At 42.9% G+C, this 24063-nt stretch overlaps 1 pseudogene; it reads left to right on the top strand.

The window, feature by feature from the left end:
* Positions 1–1848: 1848 nt before the first annotated feature.
* On the top strand, positions 1849–23713 carry LOC128411580 (sulfotransferase 1 family member D1-like; annotated as a pseudogene).
* The last annotated feature ends 350 nt before the right edge of the window (positions 23714–24063 follow it).

Raw genomic sequence — 24063 nt, 5'->3', positions numbered from 1 at the left:
CCCCCTTCTTGGCTCTTATCTTATCCATTTTTATTCCTGTCTCTACTGCATTTTATTCTTAAGTATCACTCATAGTTTGACTTCACCCCCGGAGGCGCACTCCATTCTCTCTCGACACAGATGGATGCCAGCAACAAATCCCTCATAGCTTTCTTCCATGGCATCTGATATATAAAATAAGTAAGCGAAAGACATATTTTAGCAAAGTCTTTCTATCCTTCTTTAAATACTTTTAAATAGCAGCCCAATACAAACCATTTGCTGCTCAGGAAGAGTTGAAGCCAGGGTTGCTCTGGCATGATCTGAATGAATGCCTGCTCTCACGAGCTCAGGCTGCCTCACATGGAGGGATAAACAAATCTCTCCATTTTAGTTGCTCATTTTTCTAGTCTTGAATTCACCTCGGCATGTTTCAGTATTAGTTTGCAATTTGTTATTTTAAGAAGCCCTCGCCAAAAAAAAGGGCATCCTTTTATTGCACATTTCCTCTAATATGCATATTTTTGGATGCCTAGTGTACCAAATTTGCAAACAGTTTCCTCTAATGTAATGCATCTCTGTATGCTATTTTCACTGACATATACATACTTAGGCACACTTTCCTATAATATACACATTTTGGGAGAGCAAAATTTGGAGAAGTTAAAATTTCAAAGGACGGCTGCATTTTGGTTTGTGTATTTTTCGGGAAGTACATATTAGGAACTGAATTTCTCCCCATCCCTACCTACACATGGTGAAAACGAGCAACTTAAAATGACACCAACAACTTTTATTTGTTTGTTTGTTTGTTTGTTTGTTTGTTTGTTTGTTTGTTTTAAATGCAGTCTGTCAGAAGACTTTCTCCTTGTATTCTTAACAGTAGATTTACTGGGGAAGGAGCTTACCACACCTCCAGTTTGTATCACCTGTCACTACTTATGAAAGCAGGAAGTCTCCTCAGAGACTGGAAATCAGTCTCAGCTGTTTCCCATTCTGCTCTTTCCTCTGTTGTCCTTTCTTTTTGATTCTTCACACAGTGGCTTGGTAGAGAAATCATACAGATAGCCCAGTGGTGTTGGTAACATGACGAATTGTGGTGGTAAAGCTCAGAGGATACACTGAATCCTCTCTGAGGATTACTGGTGTGTAGCTGCTACAGTGAGAGGTATCTGGAAAGCGCTGCTTGGCACCTTACTCCCCCTCCTCATAATGGAACGGCAATTTTTAGCATCCTGTGAATGTAGCTTTATAGTGTTGGCAGTTCAAAAATAGCTACAGCAAGAAAGGTAAGCTCCCAGGGACACAGAAATGTGGCAGCTGGCTATACAGAGAGGGACAGCCAGGCACCTGGAATTTTATTTCAAACTCCAAGGACTGAGCCCAACTCCCACTGCCTGTGAAAAGTCCTAGCATCCGAGACCAGAAAACCCATCAGTTGATTAGAAGTCTTTGCAGTTGTCCAAAGAATTGGTTATTTGCTTCTTTAATGGGTCACCTTTAAGGGAGGCAAGCAAAAGGCTGTCTGGCAACGTGCTGTGTCAGTGTGCAAGGGGAATTCAGAATACCAGGAGCCTCCAAATTAAATTATGTCTTCATCCTTTTAGAGGAAGATAGTGAATGCATTAACATGATTGTGCCTGGCTGCTAGCGCTTTTACTGTTATTGGGAAGCCTCCAGTAGTTCCCAAAAAGAATTTTCTTTGTCGATGAAAGTTATTGTGGTGCTCATGAATCTTTTTCTCTCTTTTGTGGGCACAGGCATACATATGCTCATGCGCATACAATGGAGACCTTCTAAGAAATGGCCTTATTTTGATGCCCCCAATGGGTCTGCCTCTTTTTCTTTCTTCTGACATAAACTGGGAACATGATGGAGCAAAGATGTGCAGTCACAGTAATCACAGATAAGGATCAGGCCTTGGAGAATGTGCAGATCTCAACTGCATTTGGTACACTTACCAGGTAAAATGCACATTCTCCCTTAAGCATAATTGTCTCCAAGAAAAATGCCTCCCTCCTCCATTTATTTTTCAAAAGTGTGCCATCTGTGTTCCCCAGGCTGCTTTTGGCACGCTGTGTAATCTTACATAGCTCACAACAAACACTCCCATTGGGCAGCTCAGTAGCAGGAAGAAAGGGCCTAGCTAAAGATGGACTTTCTTCCACCATCCAACCCTGTTCTCAACACTCTCAGCTGGGGATTTCAGGGAGAAAAAAGTTTGAAGCCATCCCTCCCCCTCCCACAATTCTGATGAAAACTGTCCCCACCTCTGCTGCCGTTAAGGTTAGGAAGAAGCTTAGTAGTGGCATGCAGGGCCATGAGGTAGGATGAGGCAGCCACCTCAGATGGTGGATGATCAAGAGGCGCCCCACTGCCTTTGCAGCCAATGGAGAAGCCAGTGCTGGCTTCTGGAGAGATTATATATATATAGGAATAGGAAATAGGAAAAAAAATGCATGTTTTTAGAGACTATGCGTTCTGACCAGAGAACGTGTCTATTGTAGATCCTCAGAGAATCTACAAAATGCAATAGAGATGTGCATATTCCTCTGAAGAGAAGCTGTTTAGCTCCGTCCTCTACAGCCAGCCAGCGAGGCACCCTTTTCTGCCTCCAAGTCCAAGCCCCTCCCCATGGAAAAGGTTGCCTCACTGGCTGTGGAGAGGAGGAGGAGGAATAGGAGCCACCCTCACCGCCCACAACATGGGCACAAGATATCACACGCTCACACTTGCACGTCATGTGTGTCACATCACAAGCACGATGCGCAGGTGTGTGACGTCACACGACTGCACTGCAGTGGCAGGGACACCCACAATCCCAAGGGCAAGATGGAACCCCTGTTACATTCCCTTTAGTTCAATATCATCTGGGGGTTGGAGGGCACAGGTTCCCACTTCAGCTTCAAAGCCCTCTCTGAAGGACTACCTCCTCTCATATGATCTTGCCCACTTCCTTTAGGGTGAGAAATATATATATAGAGAGAGAGAGAGAGAGAGAGAGAGAGAGAGAGAGAGTGTGTGTAGGTAGATAGCATTGCAATTTTGTGCCACACAGCAGGATATTTAATGGTTATATTTTGCCTTATGAATCAGTTAAGCTCAATTCTGCACAGAGCATAAACCATGCCACCCAAATAAAGCCACGAGATTAATTCTGTTTGCCTTTGTGTATTTCAAGAAAGCAAATACACGTTGATCAGTCGTTTCAAAATGTGCCCTCCCTGCATGGCACACCATTACTTGACAAATACTATCAAACAACTGACTTGTGTTCTGGCACCTTTTTCTGTTGTTCACCTCTTTAAAATGCTGTTTAGAAAGGCACTTGCACTGCTATAATTAAGGTTTGTCAATGCCTCCATTAAAAATACAAACTTCCAGGGGTTTATAACTGCCATAAAAACCCTGCCTCAAGCTAATTTAGATAAGAGGTATTTTCCCAAGTTGACAGTAGTACGTTGACTTCAATTTAGCGCAAGTGTCACAGCCTGTCTGTGCTTTGACGCCATTTCCTCCTTTTCTCCACCTCTCATTCTCGCTTGCCCACCAATTCACTGATTTATTTATATCAGATAAAAATTCATTTTGCCTGTTTCAACTAGCAGGAATCAGTCAGTCCTGCACCATCGCTGAAAGCAAAGGGAAATAGCCAGATATGTAAAACCAGCAGTGTTGGCTGAATTATACAGACTCTGTTTGGTATTAAAACTGAGGTAGCTCATCTGTGGTCTACCAGATGTTGCTGGACCACAATTCCCATTATCCATGACCAGAGGTCAGGCTAGTTAGGGCTTATCGGAGTTGGAGTCCAAAAATACCTGGACAGTAAAAGTTCCTCACTCCTGTTTTAAAACCCTAAATATAGCCTACAAGCAGAGTATCTCAAGGATTACCTCCTCTCATATGATATTGTCTGCTTCCTTTAGGGTCCTCAGATGAAGCATGACTAAGCTGCTTCTGGCGAATCAGAGCAGCACACAGAAACGCCGTTTACCTTCCCACTGGAGTGGTACCTATTTATCTACTTGCACTTTGAAGTGCTTTCGAACTGCTAGGTGGGCAGGAGCTGGGACCAAACAATGGGAGCTCACCCTGTCGTGGGGATTCGAACCGCCGACCTTCTGATCAACAAGCCCTTGTTGTTGTTGTTGTTGTTGTTTAGTCGTTTAGTCATGTCCGACTCTTTGTGACCCCATGGACCAGAGCACGCCAGGCACTTCTGTCTTCCACCAACAAGCCCTAGGCTCTATTTATAATATTCCCAGCCATATTCTACACCACATATTAAACATAACCAGAGTGGCCATTTTCTAACTTTCCCACAGTCCAAAAACCCAAATGGGCAATTTTCTGTGAAGTCAGCTAAAACCTCCTTTCTCTGTGGCTTCAGATCTGTTTCCTGTTATCTTCAAATTTATTCAGCTCTGTGTACATTTTAGTGCCTTGTTTGGCAACCTAGAAAACAACGACGAGCCTGCTGTTAATGTCATTTTTCAGTCTAGATGAAAAGCAGTGATATTAGATGTTACTTTCCCCCTTCCATTGCTTGAAGGCTACCTCAGTTCCTTAAAAATAAATGGGGGAAGGGAGGGGCTGCGCCACATCTTTCAGGCACACTTTAGTGCCTTCTGAATGATATGTGTACTTTTTTATGTTTATGAATATACCATCTAGCAAAAAAAAGGGAAAAAAGACCAGCAGCCTAATACTTTGACATGAAGGTCATTTGAAAGTTTTACTGCCTGCGAGGCAGATCCATTTTGTTGACAAAGAGCTCTCTCAGGACTCTTTATGCTGCCCCAGCCTCCTTTCCTTTCTTTCTGTCTAGCATTTCTCTCCCCCCACCCCTCGCCCCCTCCCTCCAGACTAATTATCAACTCATTAAAGCTGTCCTAATGAATTATGTTACAGCATTAAGGAAGGACTCTGGGAGAGACGCACATTTAAGTGTAGGGAGGTAGGGGACAGGGAGATCTCGACTACTGTCAACACTGGCAGCTTCAGCTAACTTGATCTGACTGAGCCGAACTCCGGCGCTGCCCCCTCCCTTCCAAATATCATAAATATTTCAGCCAAAATGAATTTTAGATTGATATAAACGTGCTCTTGGGAGGAATTGGCTTCCTAATGTTCCTTGGCTCCACAGAAACTGAAATTCTCCAGAAGGTTATGGCTTGCGAATGTCTGAGTATACCGCTCTTTGAACTGTGTTCTCTGAGCGTGCGTCTGCATAGATAGGTATTCGGATGGCGTGAAATGAGGTGCCCAAAAGGAACTTGTACAGTTATCAAGCGCCGACAAAGATCAAGGAACAATGCTTCATCCTCATTCTGTCCTTGGGTATTTAAAATTGTCTTGATTTACATTTGGATTAAAATGAAATCCACTATGAATATCTCTACCTGGCATCCCATTGAAATGCATAGGAATTGCATGGGAGCACACTCAGTGAATAACTCTCATATGCATCACTGGACCTTGTGCAGGAGATAACCCCTCTGGACAGTGCCCAAAGTCTGCAGTCCAGCACACTGCGGCAAAGGTCAGTTCCACATGACCTGTTTATTGAGCATTCATCCTGATTTGCCTGTGTGGACATTAGTCAGACTGTTTATAGAAAGGTTAAATGACATTGTGTGAAGCAAATGTTATCCCACGCTTTCCAGTGCCTTTCCCCGTCACTTTCCTTAAGGCAAAAGTCTGAGTTTTGGAGGAAGAAGTGAGTTTGCTGCACAGGAGCAGCAAATCAGCTTTGATTATGCAACCTGAATTTGTCAGCATGTGATCGGATCCCATCCGAAAATAGTGATAGTCTGAAAGCACCCAAAATCCCAAGGATGTGGTTGGAATTTGTTGTGTATATGCATATATCTATCTGAAACAGTGAGGATTATAGCCAAAGAAATTAGGATTCATGAGTTTGCATAGTCCTCTCACTGATATTAATTAGCTGTCTCTTTTTTCTATTAGCATTGTCCAGTTGCTGGCAGCACTTTTATTTGATTTCCGTATTTATATACTTGGAAGGAAGGCTTTCTCATTTCAAATACTCATCAAATAGAAGAGGCTTTATCCCCCTTAATTTATACTAGCGGGATTGTGGATTTATTACTTTGCATCTATTAAAAATAAAGGACAATGGCTGTATTTTCAACATAAATTCTCCTCCACCACCACAAATTAGAACTGTAATATGAAACTATAGCCCTTTTTAAGCATTGTGAGCGGAATTCAACATTGTGCTAAGGCAATCATTCTGACAATGCAAACATTTGTGCTTTCCAGACAGTACAATCTCCTCTCTCTCCCCCCCCACTGTTCTGGGGGTTCTCCTGGACCCCCCAGCTTATTTGGGGGCACATGGGGTAGGAGAGTGACAGAAGCCACACTGTGTTAGCAGGACTCATTGGAGGACACTGAATAATAAGATTAATGTTATTATTTATGAGCAGCTCCCAACAAAACATCAAAAACACAACTGCAGCTATTTAGTTGAATCTGGCCCTATATATGTGTGGAGCAATGAATATACACACAAATGGTCGTGATGGTGGGAGTCCATCCTTGTAGCCACCATCTCAACTTACCTTATTTTGTATCAATATCTGAAAACAACTTGTGTCTATACTTGTACCATCTAATAAAACATTAGTGCTTTTTATGATTGGAGAGGTGGGTTCTTTTGAGAATGGAGGACCATGAAAATCTGGGAGTGTGTTGTGTTGTGGTAGTGGTACAGAGCAGAATATGAAGCTTTTTGAGATTTCTGAAATGAGGGTATACTTTGTCCATTGGGTATACTTTAGCTGATTAAACAAACTCCTTAAAACTACAGAGGCCTCCTATCTGCAGATGGTTGGGAGCAGATGAAAAGGTTACAGGGTGCAATAACTAGAAGAGGTAGGGCTGCATATCAGAAAGGACTCTTACCTTACCTGATGTCAGGGAATGGTTTGGATCTGAAGATGGGGAAATGCAGTCACAGGCAGATCAGCTTCTCTCAGAAGAGGAGGGGGAATATTGCCCTGCTTCCCGCCTCCATCGTTTTCAGAAGCAGAGAGACAGGCAGACACAGAAGCTGAACAGATTAGGGAGGAGCTACCCAGCTGTGAGATAATGACAAGAGATTCAGAAAGGAAGGGGCAGTTGGGAGACACATCAATTGAGGGGGAAAACCCTTCCCCACGAACTCAGAGGTCCAAACGTATCAGGGAACAAAGGAGGAAGCGGGGACAACTTCTCATTGGTGCACTCCTTGCTGCGGAAGTAGGGAATCAGATTCCGAGTAGGCAACTGCCCTCCTTGCAGAGAGCTGTGTATTTTGTGACTGCAACATGAAACTGCAATAATCTATCAACTTACTGTGAAGTTACCAAAGAGAGGAGAGGACTCTCCGAACATAACACCTTACTAGTTTTGTACAAGTGACTAGCTGTGTTGAGCTTGCAGTGAGGTGTTTGTAAAATCCGGAACCTTCAAGCAAATACAGAGCCAGAAAGTATGGACTGCTTTGATAACTGCTGTCATCTGCTTTACATGGCAATGCTCTACATGTTCATGTATCAGAAATCAGTAGCTGGAGGCTCTGGGGCCAAATCCGGCACCTGAAGATTACCAGTTGACTTCAGACTGACAGTTGCCAACCCAAAAACATGTGTGGAGAGAGCAGTCCTCTGAGCCCACACACCTCCATCTTCTTCTCAAGGTGGCCTTCTTCTCTTAAAGCCTAGTTCTGACTCAGCATACCCATCAACTGCCCTGGGAAAAACAGGACATCCCATTTTTTTCCTGAGAGCATGGTGGCCATTTTGGGCACCTTGCTCTGATGTGATTTGGGGCCAAGGTCTACCCCCGAAAAAAAGCATTTTTGGGGGGAGGAGGTCTGTGATCTTGTGTGGCACCCGAAAATGAGCCAGATCATGTGACTCACATGGGACTTTGGACCCAGAAGATGGTGTCCCAGATTTGAGCCACATTGTGTTGTAGGCTATCTGGGTTGTACCACTTCAGACTGAAGACAGGGACTCGCATGATAGATTCTCCAAGTGGTGCAACAACAAAACTGCTAGAACATTTGCAAAGGTAAGCAGGGTCAGGTGTGGTTTCAAATTGGGTGGGGAACCATGTGCTTAGATTCTTGCTTTGCAGGGGGTTGAACTCACAAGGTCCTTTCAACTCTATGATTCTGTGATTAAATGTTCATCTGTACAATCTTGTAAGGTCCCTCCTGCTGTCTGAAGTGCTGCTATCTAGATCCTACTTACTGTATTTTTCTGTGTATAAGACGCCCCCATGTATAAGATGACCCCTATTTTTTAAAAACCAAAATCAAGAAATTAAATTGTTTAGCTTTGGGGCGGTGGGGGAGGTCACTTCCGCCAATTACTCACCTGCCTGCCCGCCACTGCCAATCGCTTGCCACAGCCACTGCTGATTGCACACCTCGCTGCAGCCGCCAATTGTCTGCCCGCTCACCGCTACCAACAGCCCACCCGCCCACTTGCCGCAGCCACCAATCACCCGCCCAACCACTGCTGCCAATCTCCTGCTTGCTGCTGCCATTAATGGGATGTTCCCTCTCCGCATTCACTATCCGTGTATAAGACAACACCCAATTTTTTCCTTTTTTTTTTTTAGCAAAAAGCATCATCCTATACATGGAAAAATATGGTAGTTTACCACCTCAGGGAGGCCTAAAATTAATTGTTGACCTGAAGTGCAGTCCAATTTTAAGCATTTGGTACAGAATAATTTACTTATAGTTAAACAACACCAAAGACTTAATCTTGTCACATTTTTGAGGGGGTTTTTTGTTTTTGTTTTTTTTAATGCATTTTGATGCATGCATTTTTAAAGTACATTTGTCCTGCATACATTTTCTGTGGCACTTTCCTTGATGACAGTAGCAATTCTCTGCTAGAGAAATATTATACTCTAGCCCATACTACATATACTGGTTTTTAAATGGATTCATTATCACTAAGGAAAAAGTAAATACTTCTAGGAAAGCCTACAAGCTGACATTTCCACGTAGACCTCAAAACCTTTCACTACTGCAGGTAATAATTTAAGCTGTCTTTTGAAATAAAAGGCCATAGATAACTAAGGTCTTTGTACTTTAAGAGCTGTCAATAATTGGTTACTTTCTTAGCAAATGCATAACACCCTTGACCCCAAGAAGGGTTTTAAAAGCTGCTACTTTCCGGCAGGAACTAGATTTTAGTTATTGCTTTTCCTCTTAGAAAACTATAGTGAGTCACTCCTGTTCTAAACCCTCAACTACATGTATGTGGATTACTTCCAAATGTTCTTGGGAAATTATCAACCTGTGTCTGCATTAAGGGCACCATCATCATCTCTACACACTGCCAAGGAGAGGTTTTCCTACATGCACCACCTGAAAGGTTGAAGGTACAAGTGGAACATGCATCCACTCTTGACTGCTCCTATTCTTGGTTCCAGACAGCCTCACCCTTCTCCAGAAAACACCGTTACTTTCCCTTTGGGGTAGCCCACCCCACCCCACCCCCCAGCAACTGAGGGGTTTTGTCTCTGGAGACTTTCTACATTCCTGCAAAGCTTGGGTTTCTCCCAGGCCAGCTGATATCTCTCAGGATCCCCTCCAACTCTACAACTCTATGATTCTGTGATTCTCTCAGCTCAGCAGCAGTATTTAGGATGTAAGGAACGGCTGTCCTAGGTTCAGAAGGTCCAACCCTGAGTATTTTCCACATGCCATGGTAGACCTTTTATCTCGCAAAGCATTTTGCAAGCAGGGGTTATTTTCCTTGCTGGTTTTCAGAAAAGGATTAACATGTTTTAATTTTGTATCTGTAAATGTTGCTTTCTGTCCTGAACCTATGGAGACTGTGCGGGTTAATAATCCATATAAATCCAATATTGGCTGTGTGAGCCATACAGTCCTGTTAAGCAAAGTGTCCCCCTCGAGGTTTCCTTATGGCCTTGCTGCTGATAGGGACCATAAACACCAAAGAGCCTTCAGCTATTCATACCACATGGAATGCACGTCTCATACAAGCTGTAGTCTGTGATAGGGAATTGGGGGTTTCGACTGATGAATCTATGAATCTGTGACTGCCTGTGCATTTGCTTCTTTGGGCCCATAATAAAAAAAAATATTATAATAAGACTACATCTACAGTTTTCTCTCCCACAGTAAGGCTTCCCCAAGCTTTCTTTTGCAGGGAATATGGGGCATAAAAGTGTACAGTGGTACCTCGGGTTACACACGCTTCAGGTTACAGACTCAGCTAACCCAGAAATAGTGCTTCAGGTTAAGAACTTTGCTTCAGGGTGAGAACAGAAATCGTGCTCCGGCGGCGCAGCAGCAGCAGGAGGCCCCATTAGCTAAAGTGGTGCTTCAGGTTAAGAACAGTTTCAGGTTAAGTACGGACCTCCAGAACGTATTACCAGTAAGTACTTAACCTGAGGTACCACTGTATTCAACTTTGCTTCTCAAGGGAAAGATACAAGGGGATAGACCCTCCAAGTATCCCAATTTTCCAGGGACAGTCTCAGATTTACAGAAGCTGTCCCAGTTTCTGATTTGATCCTGAAATGTCCTGCTTTTCCTTAGGACATCCCAGTTTTTACTTGAGAAATATTGGACCGTATGGAGTTATCTGACCCTCAAACCAAGGATGAGTAACTATACTACCTTTAGAAGACATCTGAAGGCAGCCCTGCATAGGAATGTTTATATTGATATATGTTTTATTATGTTTTTATATATGTTAGAAGCCATTCAGAGTGGCTGGGGCAACTCAGTCAGATGGGCAGAGTAATAAATAATAAAATTGTTGTTGTTGTTGTTGAAGAATAGGATGTCCCTATTTTTATCAGAGAAATGTTGGAGGGTGTGTAGAAAGAGGATGCCTTTGTTGTTTGGACCAGAAGTGTGCAGGATCCACTGGAATATCTATGGCCGGTTTGCAGAAATCTCTCCCAAAGAAGGCAGTGATAGCCACCACATTAGTTGGTTTCGGTGTTTTTTTTTCTTTAAAAAAATGTTTAGGGTTACTCTCATTTTCCTACTCATCTTGAAATACTGCCCCTCAATGAGGACAAACTTAGATTCACAAAATATTTAGGGGTATGTGTACCCCTGCGTCCCCCCAGAAAAAAGCACTAGTTGGTTTTAAAAGAACATGGAGGACAAGGCTATCAACAGCGACTAGCCATGATAGCTATGTTCTATGTCCACTGCTGGAGGCAGTATGCCTTTAAATGCCAAATGCAGGTGGGCAGAGTGCTGTTGTGCTCATGTACTATTTGAAGGCTTCCCACACGCATCTGGCTGGCACTCTGAGAACAGGATGCTGGGCCATTGACCTGATCCAGTGGGCTCATATTGTGTTCTTATTCTAAAGCCAACCTATTTAATTTGCGCTCCCAAAACATTACATAAATCGAAATGCAGCTAGCCTTCAAAATTCACACTTCTCTGAATATTGTCATGCTATTCTCCAACAACAACAAACATTTATTCGAAATGGTGTATATTGGAGTAAACTGTGCATAATGATCCACATATTAGTGAAAATAACATACAACAAAGCATTGTGTATGGGGAAATTGCTTGGAAGAATGTGCATATGAAGCAGAATTGCATACAAAAATGTGTACATTAGGAGAAATCAATAGTAGAATGCTGATATTTTTCATGAGGATTTTTTTATAAAAAAACAAAGAATTCACAAACTGATGCAGAAATGTTACTAACTGAACTGAAGATTGGAAAAAAGAGAAACCAAGATAAACAGAAATTGACAGATTTACCCATCCCTATCAGCAACAAAATGTTTTTTTTCTCCACCTGAATTAGTCAGCTGAAATGAAGAGAGCTAACCAGGAGTAGATCTTTATCTAAAATGACTGGTGTGCTTAGTTTCAGTACTGAAAACAAATTCCAAGGCTCCAAATATTCTTTAACACCCTGTTCTTTAATTCTAATATTTAATTTAAAATATTTATTTTTAATATTTGATTTGTAGCAATAGTATTACAGGGTATGTGATATACCTGCTTGGTACTTGACAGCTGATATGTCTTTTGATACCAACAATAAAGACTTGCCAATAAATCTAAGACACATTCGAAAACAGATTTCAAATTTAAAAACCTGCATTTTAAAATGGAATGCCAAAATGGCCAGTTCTGTAAAACATATTTTTCCAGGCCTTCCTTATGACTATTGTTGCAGCTGCAGAGAACAGTAGTTTGCAGTTTCTTAGGATAAGTATTTTTCTACTGTGGGTTGAAGGTGCAAAACTCCACTTTAAGGTTGTTTTGGAAATCTGGGAAATGGTGTGCGTGTGTGTCCATCAAATCACTTTTCATTAAAGCTGAGGAGTTATGAGTTGGCAAAGTCAGAAAGGTCCCTTTGCTCAAACCATGCTGCCCTTGACAGGAACATTACGTTCTGGTTTGCCTAGACTGAACTGGAAGGGCTAATGGGGATGCTTTGGGGCATAAAGTGACCCCCCCCCCCATTTTTTGTTTTATTATTCTTTGCCTATACACCCACCCACCCACGCATGCACCTATTAACCAGCAGGTCTCTAAAAGCACGGATATGCATTTCAAACGGATACCTCATATTATATTTGTGTGGGTATGAGAGTATACATTATGAAATATTAAACGGAAGCATTTTGTACAATAAAGGACAAACTAGCAGTCGAGCTGTAGATTAGTCTTATCACTCTTCTGCAGGAAACCAGGAAGAGATGGAGAGAGAGAGAAAGGTGTGTGTGCATAAGTCAATTTCTGCCAGAGGAACAGCACAGGACAAAGCTGAGGTAAAAGCAGGTGACAAAAGGAAGAAGTCAGGCAGATTCCACCCACCTTCCTCTCTCCCGTTTGCTCACTACCTCCCTTTATTTTTATTAAATGGAAGGGGGTTGCTTTTAAACCCTGAAATAGCTGTGTGTGAGAGAGAGAGAGCAATCAGCCTGGAAAATGCCCTCTCCCCGTGTGTTTCTTTTGCCCTTTTCCTTCCCACTGAGGCTGGCAGAGGTGTGTCAGCGACGGAATGACAAGAGCCATCAGGCTCCTGCCACCGAAGCACGTGGGTGAATTGGGCAGTCGGCTGTATCAGCAGAGGCCATCGGCACGTTCAGCCGCCTATCAGGACTGCGCCTGGCAGCTGGGGAGATACATTTAGATAAAGCAGGCAGCAATCGTTGATAACAAGTCCCTCAAATGTCAGGCAGCATAAAGGGCAGTATTGATTGCTGCCTCACAGCCCGCCTTTCCTTTTCTTTGGTGCTCTATTTCCCTCCTCTCTCTCCCCTCCCGCCGCTGCCGCACACACACACTCTTCTTCTTCTTTATTATAGGAAAGACTGGCTGGGATAATCTGCCTGCAGAAAAAGGCCATTGTGCTACAACGCACATTGTGTTAGTCGCTAAATAGAACTTATCAGCGTTCCTCCAATTCCGCTAGCCTCTGTTCCAATTCATCCCTCCCCACCTTCTCCCTGCTTCCTTGCTCTGTTTCCCAGATGATCTCGACCCTTTCGCCTTCCATTTTGGTTATTGTCATTAAAAAGAGTGTGAGGAGGCAGGCCGGTGACTTCCTGACCACCGGCTAATCAAAGCTAAAGCCTGCAGCCCCCTAATCATCCCTTCCCCTGTCCTCACCCAATGGAAATTCATCTCAGATTCCACATGCTTTGAGAAACCAGTCCCAAAGCAATCAGGGCCATAGGAACCTAAGAAGAGCCTGTGGGATCAGACCAGTGGCCCGTCTAGTACAGCATCCTGTTCTCACAGTGGTCAACCAGCTGCCTGTGGGAAAACAGCAAGCAGGATTCAAGCACAAGTGCACTTCCACCTCCTGAGTTTCCCTGCAGCTGCTATTTAGAAGCAGAGCAGAGCCATCATGGTTAGTAGCCATTGATAGCCTTCCCTTCCATGAATTTGTCCAATCCTCTTTCACAACCATCCAAATTGGTGGCCATCATGGCCTCCTGTGGGAATGAGTTCCACAGTTTGGCTATGTTTTAAGGCTGCAGTCCTGTGCACACTTACCTGGGAGAAAGTCTCATTGAACTAAAGGGGACTTACTTCCGAGCATAGATGTATAAGAAGTTTGTCTCTCCATCCTGCCCTGTCCTCAAAAACAATCACCTTCTTCTCCTACTGCAAAACGCTTTGAAACTCTATCAGGTTTCAGAAGTGAGACAGTTGCCGCAGGCAGGGATGGGGGAGGAATTGGATGCAGTTCACATTTCAAGGCAAACATACTGAATTTGCACTTTCCAAAACGCCATGCAAACCAAAACCCAGCCATCCTTCAAAATTCACACTTCTCCGAATTTTGCAGTGTAGTTCTCTGGCCAAGTAATGTGTGCAAAAATGTATATGCAAAGGTAACGTGTGCACATTAATGTATATATTACTGAAAACAACATACAAGAACACATTATATAAAGGAAGACTGCTTTGCAGAAATATGTGTATGAGGAAAAATTGCACTGAATTTTCATGAGGGTGAAATTAGATAAGGAAGAACATTAAAATGCAATTGTATGTAATTTGGGTTATAAACATTGGTGTTGGGTGAGCAGGAAGTCACTAGATTTGCTGAATTGGAATAGAACTGTTGAGTAACAAATGTAACTTTCAATATGGAAAAAGAAAATATTATTGTTATTAAATAAATTGCACTGAATTTTCATGAGGGCTTTTTTTTAAAAAAAAAAGGAAATGTTGCAGAAATGTGGAGAACCAAACATAAGACTGGAAAAATGAGAAATGGAGAGAAGCTGAAATAGTCCTTTCCTATCTACTGCTTCCCCACCAAGAGAACACTTGCACCCATATAGGAGTATTGAGGATCTTTGGTTGTAGCACACTCTGCAGAGACACTTCTGGTGGCAACCAGAATGAGATCCTTCTCTGTTGTGGCACTCATTTGGTGGACAGTCTCCCTCTGGAAATAAGGCGTGCAATGAGTTTTCAGTGCCTTCTGAAAATGCATTGAGATTTGGCCTTGAGAAGTGTTCTGGTTACTGAATGTATGGTTGCATTTCAATATGTACTACTTCTTTTTGGCTTTAAACTTTTATTGGCTTTAAATTTTGCCTATTGCCCGAGCAATCTTATTTTAAGGTTGTAAATCACCTTGGGATTGGTATGGAAGGTGGTATATCAGTGTTTGAAATGAATAAATAAATTTCATGTGAGGGGCAAATGCCCTGGGGGAAATTTGGAAAAGAGAAGCAAAAGGTGCTCATTCCTCAGCTACTTATTTGCTCCAGACTCTCCTGTCTCAAAGTGCTCTTTATTCTTAAAAAGAAAGGGCTGCCAAGGTTTACTTAAACCCTCATACAAAAAAGGTGACTGGGTTCTGGTTGGCAACACGACGACATTGGTCTGGATATCTGCTCTGCACTCTGTTCAATTCTCTCTTTTTTAAACCAATGTGGATTTCAAGCCAATTCGCACCCTCCTCCTTCAATAACGAACAGATCGTTCCCAGCTATTAGGGAGGGGGGAATTGCAATCCTTGACACTTATAATCACCATTTTAATTATTATAATTTTAGAACATGTACAATGCCAATAATAGGGCTCTGAAACAAAAGGCACGGTGTCCCCAGAGAGATAAATGACAATGGGTTTTGTCTCATGTGCTTGCTGTAATTGTGGCTGCCTGATCTGATGCAATTTTGTGCTTTTATATTTTTAGTTCGATAGCATTTTCAAATGTGAAAGGCTTTATGAAAGATAGGCACCAAGGGCCAAATCCAGTTGCTGCTGGCGCTACTCCAAGCACAGGTGACATCCATGGAGGCCTTGCGGCAGGAAAGCAAATAGCTTAAAGGCTGTGAAATCACAGCAGAACCAGCTGAAAAATAAATGGCTGGCTGGACAATGTCAGCTTCAGTATTTGCAAAGGAGGGTGCTCAGGAAATGCAGCTTCACTGAGCCCCCCTATTTGAAAGAGAAAAAGTAGTCAGAGAATTCTATCATGCTGTCTCTGCTCTTCCTGGGTGCTGCAAGCAAAGTGACAATGGTACCTCTGTTGAGATGGCAGTGCCTTTGCTGGTCTTGGGGGCCTTAGTAAATGGCCAACTTTGCCATCCTCAGGAGTCAGCCCTGACTTCAGTGGTATCATTTGACTATGATGCTAGGAGGCTGGCATTGAAGACTCAGGAGCATTGGGGTTTTCTTACAGCCCTGTGCAAACATTCCTTTAAAACAGAATGAATACATAGAGTCAACCTGAAAATGCACAGGTTCCATATATGCAATCCACATCCTCAGTTTTCGTACAAAATAGATTCCATGAAAATTGTGTCACACGCCCCCCAAGCTGCTGTCAGTCCCTAGAGCAGTGGTTCTCAGCCTGTGTGTCCCCAGATGTTGTTGGACTACAACTCCCATCATCCCTGAGCTCTGGCCTTGCTAGCTAGGGGTGTTGGGAGTTGTAGTTCAACAACATCTGGGGACCCACAGGTTGAGAAAGGCTGCCCTAGAGAGTATTTTCCATTGATGTCATGGCACAAGAAGACATGGTTAACCCCCTTCCAGCAGGCCACAATTAGGGCCCTGCTCTCCTTCCCATAGCAACTATTTGAAATCTTGTTAACCATGGCTGTTAATTGCTTACATGCAGTTAAGGCCTTGCCCACTTTGACCTGTTAGTCTTGCTTAAGGACGTAGAAATGTCCTGCCTGATTAGATCAGGGTCCACCTAATCCAGCATTTGCTGCAAGATTCCCAGCAAACAGTGATCACTTAGTGATCCACCCCAAGTTGGCTGGTGGTTCCCGTGGACCTTCCGCCCATTGCTGACCTACATCACATACTGAAACTGAGATTATGTGCAATTCTCAGGGACACCTGGAAATTGCATTTCTGTTGAAAGAAGCTAGAGATTACTCTTAGGACCCTCACCAAATGTCAAAACTGCCAACATGGCTTCAGTGTGGTCATCAGAATTCAACAGAGGAAACAGGAGTACATATTTGTGGCACTGTGGTGCCTTGTCTCTTTCCTAATATCCCCCTTTCTCTCAACAGCTTAACTAACCATTCCTATATTGCTTTCTTCATCTTGTCAGATGAGTAAACTGCTTTTTATTCAAAAACGGGGTCATAAAAATCTGAACTGGTCATATCTGCTTTTACTGCCAGAAAAAGTCTGACTAGAATGCCAGTGCAGCATAATGTTTTCTCTATTTCTTTTTTAGATGCGTAAGAGTCATCCTTAAAAAGTTCCTAAGAAGCTTTACATCACATATGGAAGATTTACTAAGGCCCACTTTGCCCCACCGTTAAAAAAACAGATGACAGAATCCATTGATACATTTGAGGGATGCAAGATCTGGAGAGAAGGCTGCTCCGATCCTTAAACGAAGTGGCGTTTTGTCATTAACATTCCCCAAAGATCTTTCATTCTTAAATAAAGTTTGCACAGGTGGAATGGGAGAGTTTGTCTTTTCAGAACTAGTCGCTTTGATCAGTCGCTCACTCTGGAGAGTGGAATATTGAATTCCTTTTGGAGTCATGCTATGCTTAAGCATTTTCCTCTTAGTCTGGCAGCAGCTTCTGGACTTGTGATATATGAGAAGCACCCCTCCCCTCCATTCTATTTTCCTTGACTTCAAGACTTTCAGAGGACATTGCATTTGCAGGACCTGGGAAATAAGACACCACAAACAATTCTGAGGATGCACAGCAACTACTAGTACTGTTACTGCAATGCTACATTTATTAAGCACCTCCAGTGTGCTACGCAGTGCTCATCACAGTGTGCTTCTGAGCTTCCCAGGACTTGTCAGGAAGAAAACATAGGGCCAGATAGAACTTTTGCCTGATCCAGCAAAGCAGTGCTTAGGCTTTTCTTACAAACAGTAGGATTTTCACCAAATATTTCTAGAGACATACAGTCCACACTAAACGAATGGCGTAGGTAGAGATTGGGAATTGACAAATGAAAACCTGTGCTGTGGTTAGAAAGAGTCATTTGACAGGGAAATTGTGCGTAAAGTGAAAGGTTGGACCTTATAAACAGATTAGTTTGTGAGAGGACCAGGTACAAGACACAGGAGACATTTGCTGGCTTGGGAAAAATATAGACAACTGTTTCTCAGGTGGTAACTAGGGGTATCATCTAAATCTGAGAATTCATCTGAGTCTAGCTTGGATATAAACCCCCAGGGCTCTGAAAAGCCCATCTCAATGGGTGGTATACAAATATAATAAATAAAACAACAAATAATTTATAGTACCAATTTATATCAGCAACAATTCAGCAGCAAATAATACCAGTAAAACCAGGGCTAAAGATAGTTCAACGCATTGTACAAATATCTGACATGTATAGGTATATGTACAACCTTCTTGTATAAACCACATCCCTTCCCTCCAAATCTATCCATTTAAGCAGGATTCTATACACTTCACGATCCAGTCCCCTCCAAATTATGTCCAGCCTCTTCTCTCCTTCATATCTGCAGATAATGACAGCAAATAATCCCCCCTCCCATCTTCTGCAAGGAAACAATATTTCAATACAGAGAAAGGAGAAAATCATGTTTCTGTAACCATTGTTAAAAGTATAACTCAGTATTGTATGATAACATCCTTAGTGCACTGCAACAGTTGTTAGGAACTTGAGGCTAAACACCTTTTGTCCTATCAATAACAACATGAGGTATTACAGTCTCGTTCCTAACCAAATAAACACATATGAAAACTATTCATAACTGGAGCTGTGCACATAGCTTTGGGCAAGAACTGAAAAAGTCAGAAATGGGTTGCATTCAGTCTTCCTCCCAAACTGTTCTGTTCTCACTATTGCAGATCTGTGCATGGAAACTTGTTTGCATAAAAGTGGGTCCCTGTAGCTGAATTAGGTCAACAGGATGGGGGCACTTCCACCTCCAAGTGAGGGGTGTGGCCTGGCGAGAGAACAGCAGCTCTGTTGCACACATGGACACAAGTGTTTTCGCCTAGCTGAAATGAGTCCTTGGACTTTTGCTTGTCTGAATGGTAGATACAGAGTGGTGTGTGAGTGTGTGTACAAACCAGCCTACTTTACAAAGGTTAAATTTACATTAGTTGCTCCTCCCATGTTGCAACTGGCCCTGCCCACTACTGGCCCATCATGTGGCCCTGAAGGTTGTCCAGAGGGGATGTGGCCCTCGGGCCACTAACTTGATGTAGAGTATCCCTGAGTGCCAATTTCAGAGTCTAGTGTCCCTATTTTTCAGGGACAGTTCCAGATTTACAGAAGCCATCCCAGTTTCTGATTTGATCCCAGAATGTCCCTCTTTTCCTTAAGACGTCTCTTTTTCATCCAAGAAATGTTGGAGGGTATGGAGTTATGCAACCCCTGAACCAAGGAGACAACCTTTAGAAGACACCTGCAGGCATCCTTGCACAGGGAAGTTTTTTAATGTTTAAGGTTTTATTACATTTTTATATATGTTGGAAGTAGCCCAGAGTGGCTGGGGCAACCCAGTCAGATGGGTGGGGTGTAAATAATAAAGTTGTTGTTGTTGTTGTTGTTGTTTTGGATGTCCCTATTTTCATCAGAGAAATGTTGAAGGGTATGCCATTTGTTGTTCTTTTACTCTGTCCAGACTCTTTAATGTTAATTTATAAAGCCCTAAATGGCTTAGGACCCTATTAGATGGACCTTCAGGCCTCTACTTAAGCCCACAAGTTGCAATTCCAAACCATTACAATCATTTTTATTTTTATTTTACCATTGGTTTCTAGAGTTTCAGGATTGCACCCTAAGTGCTTTTTCACCTTCCTCTACACCATTTCTGTAGCTGTCACCCTCTTCAGCACTGCATAGAACAATTTCCCTTCTGACTAGGCCATATTTCTGGCAATCTGCTTCTTTCTCTCTCAGCTCCCTGTCACATTAAGAAATCTGAAAACAGGAGCTAAGATCAGTGGCATTGAGTTGAAAAAGGAAATGACAAAATAAACATTCAGCAATCTATAAAAAGGGGGGGGGATACAGGCCATTTATGACAATACAGAAGTATACTTCCAACGAACACTCTGTTGCCGCTGACATCTTCTAAGTAGATAAAATGCTAATGTCTACAGGCAGACAATGCCTCAGTCTAAAAGGAGACAGATTATTTTTCATACCTAATCAGGGCTGATTTGAACTGCAGAGAGGCTGCTGTATCTTGCAGTTCCCTTCAGAATCTGACATCCTAATCACTAGCACAGTCCCTGTGATTTGAGGGTAAACTCACAAACCGGCATGGACAAAGTCTGCCCCATGCAAAGGTCACGCTGAGCGAGGTCATGCAACCTGATCATCTCAGGGAAGGCGGCATTTGCCTCTGAGGCGCTGTCTTTCTTCGAAGCGTGGGCAGCAGCAATGCTAGAGCTTCCAGGCAGGCGTTCACTGGCGACCCCCTTCAAGCAGTCGGAAGAAGTCAAGCTCTGAGTGTCAGGCTCTGTCATTGCAGACGCAGCACAAATACCTTCCGGTGATGCCACGGTCGGGGTAGAACAGCATTGTCAGAGCACCAGCAGCAGCTCAAGAAACCAGCTGTTCTGACAGGGCTGGCAGGCATATAAAAAACAAGAGATAAGGGGAAAGCTGAAAGCAGTGGCTTATCGAGTGCATAGACAGAGTGCAGGGAGGGGGGGGTCAAATATCACTCAAAGAATTGTTCAGCTTGTAAACCATTTGAAATTAATGGATTTAAGATTTCAGTAGTCTACTCTGCATATAATTTAGTTGGCTATCACCCATAGAAAATAAATATCTGCATAGTGCAAGGAAATATTTTCAAATTACATATGTGGAAAATCTGTAATCATCCACAAGAATCTGGTCCTGAGAACTACAATACAGTCACAAAAGCTGTATTCCAAGTCCTGAGATTTGGATTGTCCCATTGAACCCCACTGAAATTAAAGAATCACTGCCAATTGTGGAGATGTATTTTAATCCCCCCACAAAAATTAATACAAATACTGAATATTTCTTCTTCTACTATTACCATAACCATTACCAAAACCACCATCTTTCCAGTTCCACTTGGCTCAGATTCATGTTTTCTGGATACTAAGCCCTCAACAGCAACTTCTGAAATTCACCAAGTTTCATTTACAGTTTGGATAAGACCTTCCTTTGATTAAAAATGAGTTTCATTATAATTACTTATTTAGACAATAGGCTATCTTGCAGACTTTTGCTTTTAATGTCGCTGTAGGGACCTACTTCCCAGAACAATAAATCTAAAGCAGTGGGCCAAAGGCTGGTGTTTTCATGTGAGCCAAGAGAATTCCCCATTTGATCATCAACCCTTTACACAGTTCCAAGAAATGTGCACTTCATAATGGAAAACCATTTTGTTTCACTGATTCCAAGACCTGGAAGGGATCTTGTTTGGTGCGTGTTTGTAGTGACACAAAACATCCAGAAATGCCAGAATTCCCTAAGAGAAATGCCTATTCATTCTCCTGAAAAGTTCCTTCAGAGAAGGAACTCTCGCAGCTTTGCTGAGGCATTAGCATGACCCACTGACAGCTGCTCTTCCAACTGACGATCTGTCAGAACCTCCTCTTCTGCTACTTCAATGTATGCTTACAAGTCCATAACTACTCCAACTCCTCCGACCTCTGACTTGTATAATTTATCATTTACTTGGCACTCCACCCACTATCGTACTGTATCTTTGTTCATCTGGCTTTAAAAATCCGAAAGCACAAATATATGAAATGTGATGAATCACATAATCATAATAATGAGGGACACTTCAAAGGTTTGTCATTTGTTGGAGAGCCCTGGACTAGGCTAGGTTCCCCTGGAACTTTGTTTTTGCACATAGCTTGATCTATAGACCCAGGACCCTAAACAAAGTATCTGAGTGTGTATCTCCAGAATAAAATGAACCCTTTCCTCCACAATTCCCATGTCTTTTGCTACATAATTCATGCCAGTCATAAAGACAGCCCTGTTGTGAGTCAGTCAGTATGACTGGTAAGAATAATGACAATTACAAATATGAAATATTACGTGGAGAAGTGTTCTGTGCCCATGAGAGAATTTGCTCAGATTGCATCATAGATAAAGCCTCCCGTTTCCTTTTATTTTGCCTTGAGGCTTTGCCATCAAATGTGATATAGGTTTGGGCCATGCACTAGGTGTTTTCAAATGAGGTTACACACACACCCCTCATAACAATCCCAAAGCTATTTATTTTTCTTCTTAAGCTAGCTTCTCCTAACAATGTTGGAATCTGCCACTAGAAGAGTGCAGCCTCTTTAAGAGAGAGAAGTCAACACAATTTGACACCTGTCTGAGGAAGGGCAAGGCAGGTGAAAGCAAGAGTTCCTGCACACCTGTATTGAGAAGCTGGAATCACAGCTTCAGAGCAATTCATACCGAACTCATACTGCACTTTGATTCTACACTGTGACACTAAACTAATTACAGGAAGGAGTTGAAAGTGTCTTCAGGTGGCAAATGGTAGGTGTTCATAGTGTTCCCTGGTGGAGAACTTCCAGGCCAAGCCAGGTGATCTTCTGGCCACCTACCCCAAATCATGCACAATCTGAATCATTAAAATTCTGCACATGATTTATAATGATGGGGATCATAGAATTTTTAAGTTGAAAGGGGCCTTCAGATTCATGTATTCCAACCCCCTGCAATACAGGAATCTCAACTAAAGCATCCATGACAGATGGCCATCCAACCTCTGCTTAAAAGCCTCCAAGGAAGGAGAGACCACCACACCACCTTCGGAGGGAGTCCATTCCACTGTCAAACAGCTCTTACTGTCAGAAAGTTCTTCCAGCTGTTTAGTCAGAATCTCCTTTCTTTTAAGCCATTGGTTTGGATCCTACCCTCTGGAGCAGGAAAAAACTCAATCTTCCATGGGACACTCCTTTATATATTTGGAGACTGCTATCATATCTCCTCCCAGTCTCCTCTTTTCCATGCTAAACATACCCAACTCCCTCAGCTGTTCCTTATTAGGCTTGGTTTCCAGACCCTTGATCGTCTTGGTTGCCCTCCTCAGCACAACTACCAGCTTGTCAATATCCTTCTTCTCCCCTTTTTGGGCAAGGTTCTTGAGCAGGTAGTCATGGACCAGATCTAGGCACTCTTGAAGGAAACTGGTTTTCTAGATCCATCTCTATCAGGGTTTAGGCCCAGTATTGGAGAAGTGCAAATGATATGCCATTTTCAGTTGCCTTCTTTTCATAGAGCTGAACTTTCCTGGAATTATAAATGGTGTTGAGCAACTGGTCACGGTTGTCTTCTCCATAATTAGTTACTACTCACCTCCCAATGCAAGTCCTCCTTGAGTACTTCTGGGAAAGTGACTGCAATATGATCTCTGTGTCCAGGAATGCCTAGGATATCACTGTGCATGATGCCATTCTGCATGATGGCAAACACGTACCCAGAACCTGGCACCTGAAATGAGTTTCTGGGAAAATTTGTGGCAGGGCAAGTGACTTTGGAATCCTGGTATGACCATGTAAGAGGCTGGTGGGAGAAAAAAATGAGCCACTCTATACTGTATCTCTTTATACTATATGTCGTTTTGTCTAGGAGAGGCCCTTCTCTGTTTCCAAAAAGGTTATCACTGTGCCAGAAAAGACGACTGATAATGACAGTAGCTTTCCTTCAACAAAGTTTACTTTTCTGCACAAACTTCCAACTCAATGCAACTCAACAACCATATTCAGACTGGCAGTGACCTTAAGCAGTAATGCAACAGCCTGGGTATGTATAAAGGTAAAGGGACCCCTGACCATTAGGTCCAGTCGCAGACGACTCTGGGGTTGCGGAACTCATCTCGCTTTAGTGGCCGAGGGAGCTGGCATATAGTTTCCGGGTCATGTGGCCAGCATGACTAAGCCGCTTCTGGCGAACCAGAGCAGCGCACGGAAACGCCATTTACGTTCCCGCCAGAGCAGTACCTATTTATCTACTTGCACTTTGATGTGCTTTCGAACTGCTAGGTTGGCAAGAGCAGGGACTGAGCAACGGGAGCTCACCCCATTGTGGGGATGCGAACTGCCAACCTTCTGATCGGCAAGCCCTAGG

The sequence above is a fragment of the Podarcis raffonei genome, chromosome 3, assembly GCF_027172205.1.
Source record: "Podarcis raffonei isolate rPodRaf1 chromosome 3, rPodRaf1.pri, whole genome shotgun sequence".
NCBI classification, from domain to species: domain Eukaryota; kingdom Metazoa; phylum Chordata; class Lepidosauria; order Squamata; family Lacertidae; genus Podarcis; species Podarcis raffonei.
Note: the sequence above shows the minus strand (reverse complement) of the source record. Positions and strands in the feature narration are given on the sequence as shown.